Source organism: Herpailurus yagouaroundi, unplaced genomic scaffold, assembly GCF_014898765.1.
Source record: "Herpailurus yagouaroundi ecotype Mexico unplaced genomic scaffold, PumYag 160, whole genome shotgun sequence".
NCBI classification, from domain to species: Eukaryota; Metazoa; Chordata; class Mammalia; order Carnivora; family Felidae; genus Herpailurus; species Herpailurus yagouaroundi.
This window is the reverse complement of record NW_024412401.1, coordinates 21,318,434-21,327,357: the sequence shown is the minus strand read 5'-3', so window position 1 is coordinate 21,327,357 and position 8,924 is coordinate 21,318,434. Positions and strand designations below refer to the sequence as shown.

The window sequence follows — 8,924 nt, the reverse complement described above, 5'->3', positions numbered from 1 at the left end:
AAATTTTTTTTTAATTCTTTTAGTATTTAACATCGGGATTTTGTTGTGTTTTTTTTAATGTTTTTTTTTTGTTTTTTTTTGTTTTTTGTTTTTTGTTTTTTGTTTTTTTATTTATATATGAAATTTATTGTCAAATTGGTTTCCATACAACACCCAGTGCTCATCCCAAAAGGTGCCCTCCTCAATACCCATCACCCACCCTCTCCTCCCTCCCACCCCCCATCAACCCTTAGTTTGTTCTCAGTTCTCAACAGTCTCTTATGCTTTGGCTCTCTCCCACTCTAACCTCTTTTTTTTTTTTTTTTTCCTTCCCCTCCCCCATGGGTTCCTGTTAAGTTTCTCAGGATCCACATAAGAGTGAAACCATATGGTATCTGTCTTTCTCTGTATGGCTTATTTCACTTAGCATCACACTCTCCAGCTCCATCCACGTTGCTACAAAAGGCCATATTTCATTTTTTCTCATTGCCACGGAGTATTAACATCGGGATTTTGTCTACACCATAAAAATGATAATGGGTGATTACATTTAACCCCCCACCATCCTCCCCCCCCAAAAAAGAAAAAAGCAAAACCCAACCAACCAGAGGTCAAAAATGTCTCCTGAGATGGTCAGCAAAGGACAGGAAAGTGGTTTCTTGAAAACTATATGTATCTTTAATGACATGGGGTGCCCGGTGGCTCAGTTGGTTGAGCGTCCGACTTTGGCTCAGGTCATGATCTCACAGTTCTTAAGTTCAAGCCCCGCATCCGGCTCTGGGCTGTCAGCTCAGAACCTGGAGCTGCTTCGGATTCTGTGTCTCCCTCTCTCTCTGCCACTCCCCCTCCCCCCCACTTGTGCTCTGTCATTCTTTCTCTCAAAAATAAATAAACATTTAAAAAAAATTTTTAATGACAAAAGGAGGTAATTATTTGCTTAAAGCATGTATTTTTAACGTTATTTTTAGTAGGAAATGTAAGAAAGTTTTGAAGAAAAGCATTTAAGAAACTTAAAATCTTAGGCCTGCAATTCATTCAGTTTCTCCTCCCTCTTTTTGTTTAATGCTCATCCCTAGCATAAACTATCAACAACATAAGGAGTTTTCACATTCGTCTTTTCCTTGAAACCATCTCTCCTGCCCCTGGGTGGAGGATAATGGGAAAAGATAGCCATGAGGGGGGCCAAGGAAGACAACTGTTGGATGCTCACACAACAGTAGTAGCTGAGGGAGACAGCCTTCACTCTTGAAAGTAGATGGATACGGCTGAAGACAAGCGTATTAGAGTCAAATCAGGGAGGGCTTGAGTGCCCAGGTGAGGATTATTCCTGAATTGCAGGGGCTGAGAGGAGACTTTGAAGGACTTTAAGCAGGCAACAACTTAGAACCCTGTTCTGAAATCTGGCATCTCAGGCAAGATAAACATAGAGGGTTCTGAGAGCAGAGACAACAGTTAGGAAAGGTGCTGCACTGAACCTACAGTGGTTCAGGAGGGAGACGAGGGGGACCGAGGATGGTATTCCAGGGAACTGAGCAGCGGGCTCTGATGGAAGAAAAATAATGGAGGTAATGTACACATAACTTGGTAACTGACCACATTTAGGAGGCAGGGAGGAGATCCACAGACAATATTTATAGCTTAGAAAACCATGAACAGAAATAGCCACGACAGGAAAAGCCAGTTGAGTGCCATGAGGCAGGAGATGAGACAAATGAAGAGTTCAGTGTGGATTCTTACTGAGCACAGGGCACCTGTAATGTATTCAGAAGGCATTCAAGAGGATATTGGAAATCAGTCTAACATTTAGGAGAGGAGGCTTTAATCCTAGCAATGGTAGAGTTGCTTAGGGCCAACTCTTCGGCTGAGAATAACCAGAAAAGCTGGGGAAGCAGTTTTTTCAAAATCTCTCTGAAGGCATCAGAGGACTGACTGCCAAAGCAGTGAGGAGTTGCGGACCCAAGTCCTAGGAGAAGGGGGTAAGCCAAGAAAAGTGAGTCTAACATTTGGAGCCACTTTTCCTCTCAAGGAGATTGTTAGTTCTAAAAGCAGAAGCTGAGAAGCCAAGTAGAGCTCTCAGTAAACAAGGCTGGGAGGAGAAAATAGTTGAGGGCTTACCAAAAAGGAAGAACCCTGAAACCTGTACCAGGTTTTTATGTGGGGTCCAGGAGGGCTATGACTGTACAGTAGGAATCAAGGTGAAGCTCTTCTAAAGCCCAGCTTCGAATCTTACAAATCCTTGACTGGGCTTTCTAGTGCCTTTAGCCTAGAGCTGCCTGCCAAAAGCAAAAGTAAATTCCAATAGAAAACATTCATCCAAAAATAGCTAAGCATGAAAAGACAAAACATGCTCAGAGACATTTTCAGAGACAGACCTATAATAGAAATCCCAGAGGATTCAGATAATGGAGTTACCAGACCTACGTTTTAAAATAGCGATGATTAAGGACTTAGGGGAATTAAAATAGAGAATTTCAGATTCTCAAATTAAACATTTGAGAACCAAAATTTATAGTATCTGTTACTAACAAGTCAATGGATAAATTTAATAATGGATTAGACATGACCGAAAAGAGAATTAGTGAGCCAGAAGATAGAGCAGAAAAGTATCCAGGCTGAAATAGAGTCAAAAGAGTGAAGAACACAGAAAAGAACATAAAAAACATATGGGATATGAGGAATAGGTTTTATAGACATAATTGTAGCTAGAAGGAGAGGAGAGAGATTGGAGCAGTGTTAGAAGATAAAATGGCTGAGAATTTCCCAAACTCAAATTTCCCAAATCAAGCTACAGTTTCAAGAACCACCACGAACTCCAAGCATGTCCAAACAAAACAAAACAAAACAAAACAAAACCTCCCTTAAACAATTAAAAAAATAAATCTACAGGCCTTGGGGTGCCTAGATGGCTCAGTTGGTTAAGTGACCAACTTGACTTCTGCTCAGGTTGTGATCTCATGGTTCGTGAGATGGAGCCCCGAGTCAGGTGCCATGCTGAGTGTGGATGCTTGGGATTCTCTCACCCTCTCTCTCTGCCTCTTCCCTGCTCATGCTCTCTCTCTTTCTCTCTCTCTCTCTCTCTCTCTCTCTCTCAAAATAAACAATAAAAATCTACAGGCCTCTTGTGCATTTTTAAATTGACATCTAAATTTTTTAATAACTTAATTAGTGGCAAGGATGTAATTTCTAATACAAATATTGATCCTTTCCAATGAAATTGTTGTATCGCTCTTTTAAATGTATCCAGTGGTATCTATCATGATTTGATGCTACCATCCATTAAAACAATACATAGCAAAACTTTTCATTAACACTAAGAAATTTCAGATTCTTACTTTTGCTCCCTGAACACATACTACCATTCCAACACTTGCCCCTAAATTCTACCCCATTAGAATGTTTTTGTGCTTGAAAGACTTATCAATTTATCATACTTCTTTGTAACAAAAATATGTAATACAAATATAATTGACTATTTTTAATGTTTATTTTTGAGAGAGAGGGCACGTACGAGGGAGCAAGTGTGGGAGGGGCAGAGAGAGAGGGAGAGAGAATCCCAAGCAGGCTCTGGGCTATTAGCATGGAGCCTGATGCAGGACTCCATCCGGCAAACTATGAGATCATGACCTGGGCCAAAATCAAGAGCCAGATGCTTAACTGACTGGGCCACCCAGGCGCCCCTATAACTGACTTTTAAAAAATATCCCATAACCGTAAGGCTCTGTGAAAATTTTGTTTTGGATTGACATAATTAGTAGTATACATTCAATCAAAGCAGCAAAATATACCAGAAAATGTCATAATTATTAAATATAAAAAGTGAAATTTTATTAGAAATTCCTGTCTTAAAGAGCTAGATGGGCTTGTATATTTATTGCTTATTAATAAATTATCTTAAAACTTAGCACCTTTAGGTAACAAACATTTATTATTTCACAGTTTCTGAGGGTCAGAAATCTGAGGGCTTAACTGGGTGGTCCTGACTCCGGATCCCATGAGGTAGCAATCTATCGGCAGTGGCTACGGTCATTCAAATCTTGATGGGGACAAGTTACCCACTTCCAAAGTCACTTACAAGGCTATTGGCAGGAGGCTTCAGTTCCTTGCCGTATGGGCCTCCTCAAAATGTTATGACACAGAAGCTGGCATTCTCCAGAGTGAATAATCTGAGAAAGAATGACCGAGACAGAGGCATGGTATCTTTTTACAACTTTACTGAGATACAATTCACAGCCCGAACAAGTCTCCCATGTGAAGTGTACAATTCAATGGCATTTAGCATATTCACAGAGTTGTGCGTCCATCACCACTGTCAATTTTAAAACCTTTTCATTACTCCCAAAGAAATTTTACACTCCATCCTCTCAAATGCCCTAGCTGTAGGCAACCAATTTTCTACTTTCTGTCTCTATAGGTTTGCCTGTTAATGGACATTTCATGAAACTGGAATTACACAATGTATGGTTCTTTGTGACTAGCTTCTTTCACTTCACATAATAGTTACAATGGTCATCATGCTATGGTATATATCAGTACTTTGTTTCTTTTTATGGTTGAATAATATTTCACTGTATGGTTATATCTCATTTATCCATTTATCAGCTGATTTGGGTTGTTTCCACTTTTTGACTATTATGTATGAACATTCATGTACAAGTTTTTGTGTGCATACACGTTTTCACTTTCCTTAAGTATATATACCTAAAAGAGAAATTAGTATTTATACCCAGTACATACATTACTGGTCATATGGTAATTCCATGTTTAATCATTTGAAAATTGCCATACTGTTTTTCAAAGTGGTTACACCATTTTACATTCTCAGTAACGTCGTATGAGAGTTCCATTTTCTTCACAGAGTCATCAATACTTATTTTTTTTATTATTACACTGATCCTAGTGGATATGAAGTAACATCTCATGGTTTTTTTTGTTTATTTATGTTTAATTTTTTTTACTGTTTATTTATTTTTGAGAGACAGATCATGAGCAGGGGAACGGCAGAGAGAGAGGGAGACACAGAATCGGAAGCAGGCTCCAGGCTCCGAGCTGTCAGCACAGAGCCTGACGCAGGGCTGAAACCCACAAACCATGAGATCATGACCTGAGCCAAAGTCAGAGGCTTAACCAACTGAGCCACCCAGGTGCCCCTATTTATTTATTTTTAGAGAGAGAAAGAATTGTGAATGGAGTAGGGGTGGAGAGAGAATTCCAAGCAGGCAGAATTCCATGCTGTCAGCTTGGAGCCCAACAACACGTGGCTCGTAAGCATGTGTGCAAGCAAGTAAGGGAGGAGCTGAGAGGGAGAGAGAATCCCAAGCAGGCCCCATGCTCAAACCCAGGACCATGACTCAAGCCGAAACCAAGAGTTAGACACCCAACCCACCAAGCCACCCACACACCCCGAGGCACAATAGGTTTTAAATTCGATGATGGCTATTTGTGTTTTTGGAGTAATATCTAAGAAACCATCGCCTATCCAAAGTTGTAAAGACACCTATGTGAGAATGGTACTTTTTTAAAATTCAAAATCTGAAATAAAAAGGGAGTCATTAAAAATGTAAATACATTATAAACATCAAAAGAGGATATACAAACAACTGTATGTTAATAACACTGAAAACGTAAACGAAAAACTCCTAGAAAACATAACTTAAAAATAACACAAGGAGAAATAGAATTGGATATTCCTATAACTAGTAAAAACAATAAATCAGAAAGCTTCCCACAAATTCCATTTGCCTTCATTAGTGAAATTTCTTGTCTTCGTAGATTCTTCCAGAGAATTTTAAAAAGGAGGATATACTCCAACTCATTTTATGGTAAGCATAATCTTGATACAAAACCCAGTAGAGAAAGGAAAATTACAGGCAAAGTCATTCATGAATATAGTTGAGAAAACCATGAGTGGGAGTCAGATGGAGTAAGCACATTCCTCCTGTCTCTCCCACTGAATGCAGCTGTAAAACCTAGCCAGAATGCATGGAGCAGAAGCTATTTGAGGACTCTGAAAAGTAAATAGTGGCAGACAAGTTGGGGAAGAAGACCAAAATATGAAGCACTGAACTGGCAATGAATTCACCATTTTTTATCCTCTGGTTCTCCTGCCACTTGGTCTCAGACACGGGTGCAGTTATGAAAGTGCATGGCAGGCAGAGTAAGCTAAGCAAAGCTCTAGCTTCCTGGTGGAGAACCAAAAAGAAGAACCCCAGAGACCTGAATAGTACAAGGGAGATCGTAGAGAAGGAGCACCTTGGAGAAGTGGCCCTATAAAATCGCTCGCAAACTCCTGGGCTCAGCCCTGCCCTGTACTTAGGTCTGGTCTTAATCAGCATGTAAGACTTTGAGAACTGCACTTTCCACCATCCAAGTCCCAGACTGTCCACTGGGTAGCACACATGTGGACTAGATCTGAACACCGTTGCAAAGTGAGAAAATTAAAATGAAATTCTAACCGTAATCCACAAGACTGGTTTGGAACTTACAGCCTGAATCTAATTAGGTCAATTGCATACTAATAAAAAATAACATTCTTCATATGATTTAAACAAGAGCCAGAGTCTCATAGCTTAACACTCAAAATGTTTAAGATACATTCTTAAACTTGGCAGATGAATAATTACTTGGCATACGAGTAACTAAGGAAAATCTCAACTCACAAATAAAGACAGTCAACATGTGTCAATATTTTTTTTTAATTTTTTTTTCAACGTTTATTTATTTTTGGGGGGACAGAGAGAGACAGAGCATGAACGGGGGAGGGGCAGAGAGAGAGGGAGACACAGAATCGGAAACAGGCTCCAGGCTCCGAGCCATCAGCCCAGAGCCTGACGCGGGGCTCGAACTCACGGACCGCGAGATCGTGACCTGGCTGAAGTCGGACGCTTAACCGGCTGCGCCACCCAGGCGCCCCAACATGTGTCAATATTAAGATGACTTAGATGTTGGACTCACGTGACAAAGACTTTAAAGCAACCATTATAAAAATGCCCTAACAATTGTAAACATCCTTGGAACAAATGGAAAACTTGGAAGATTCAGTAAGGAAATAGAAAATATAGTGAATAACAAAATGGAAATGCTAGAACTGGAAAATAAGAAAGCCCAGAAGTTAAAAACTCACTGGATGTATCCCAAAGCAGTATGGAGATGACAAAGGGAAGAGTCTGTGAACATAAAGATGAGTAAACATTAGTCTAAACAATAGTGAGGGGGAAAAAAACCTGAAAAGATCCCAGGGAACCTGTGGAACAATAAAAAAAAAAAAAAGTCCAGCATTTGTTCCATTAGACTTCCAGAAACAGAGAAAGAGTGCAGAGCTGGAAAAATGCTTGAAGTAATAACAGCTGAAAACTTCCCACATTTGGCAAAAGACATAAATCTACATATTCAAAAGGTTCTGTGAACTCCAAACAAGATAAAGCCAAAGAATTTTATACCCATACACATCATAGTAAAACTGCTGAAAACTAAAGAAAATAAATCTTCCATGTGGTCAGACAAAAATAATACATTCTGGCAGAGAAGCAATGATTTGAATGAATGCTGAATTCTCATCAGAAACCATGAAGGCAAGAAGGGGGTGGCACAATATTTTTAAGGTGTTGAAAAAAGGAACTCTCGAGCCAGAATTTTCTATCCAGTAAAAATAACCTCCAGTAATGAAGACAAAATAAAGACATTCTCAGAAGGATGAAAAGTGAGAGCATTCGTGGCCAGTTGACACGCTCTAAAAGAATGGCTAAAGGAAGTTTTTCAGAGGAAAGGGAAATGAAAGCTAGAACATCAAGAATGAAGGAAGAGTGAAAAAATGATCAATATCTGGGTAAATATAATAGACCATTCTTTTTCTTTTGAGTTCTTTAAAATATGCTTGATATTTAGAAGCAAAAAAAAAAAAAAATAGAACAGTGTCTGATGGGGTTTTCAACGTGTGTAGATGTAACATATAAGACAACTACAATATAAAGGGGGAGGGTAAAGGGACCTATATGGAGTAAAGTTTTTGATATTTCACTTGAAGTAGTTACATATTAATTTTAAATGGACTATGAAGTTCAGTATGGATACTGTAATCCCTAGAACCACTAAAAACTTTATACAAAGAGATATTATCAAAACACAATAGGTTAAAATGGAATGCTAAAATATATTCAAATAACCCCAAAGAAGGTGGGAAAGAAAGGAGGGGAATGAAAAAGAGGGGCAAAATGGAAAATGAATAATAAAATGGGAGCCCTATATCCAAACATATCAATAAGTCATTAAACTTTTTTTTTTTTTAATTTTATTTTTTCAACGTTTATTTATTTTGGGGACAGAGAGAGGCAGAGCATGAACGGGGGAGGGGCAGAGACAGAGGGAGACACAGAATCGGAAACAGGCTCCAGGCTCCGAGCCATCAGCCCAGAGCCCGACGCGGGGCTCGAACTCACGGACCGCGAGATCGTGACCTGGCTGAAGTCGGACGCTTAACCGACTGCGCCACCCAGGCGCCCCTAAACTTTTTTTTTTTAATGTTCATTTATTTATTTTTAGAGAGAGTTTGGGGGAGAGAGTCTGTACCGTCAGCACAGAGACTGACTTGGGACTTAATCTCATGAACCATGAGATCATGACCTGAGCTGAAATCCAGAGTCAGATGCTTAACCGACTGAACCACTCAGGCATCCCTAAATATAACTGTTTTCAACACACAATACAGGGGCACCTGGGTGGCTCCGTTAAACATCTCACTCTGGATTTCAGCTCAGGTCATGATCTCATGCTTCATGGATTCAAGCCCTGCATGGGGCCCTGCTTGGGATTCTCTCTCTCCATCTCTCTCTCTTCCCCCTCCCTGCTAGTGTGCTCTTTCTCTCAAAAATAAATAAACATTAAAAATAAATAAATACACCAATATAAAAATCAGAGTTTGTTAGAATAACAAGACACGAACCAGTTATAGT

The 8,924-nt window shown here is 39.6% G+C and overlaps 1 long non-coding RNA gene across 1 annotated transcript in view; it reads left to right on the top strand.

Annotated features, from left to right (window-relative positions):
* LOC121034671 (uncharacterized) overlaps positions 1 to 8,611 on the top strand; it is a 17,528-nt gene extending 8,917 nt beyond the window's left edge. Inside the window, exons 2-3 of the long non-coding RNA XR_005792555.1 lie at positions 6,370 to 6,376; positions 8,601 to 8,611. This is a non-coding gene — a long non-coding RNA (uncharacterized LOC121034671). The remainder of the gene's footprint in view (positions 1 to 6,369; positions 6,377 to 8,600) is intronic.
* Positions 8,612 to 8,924: the final 313 nt, after the last annotated feature.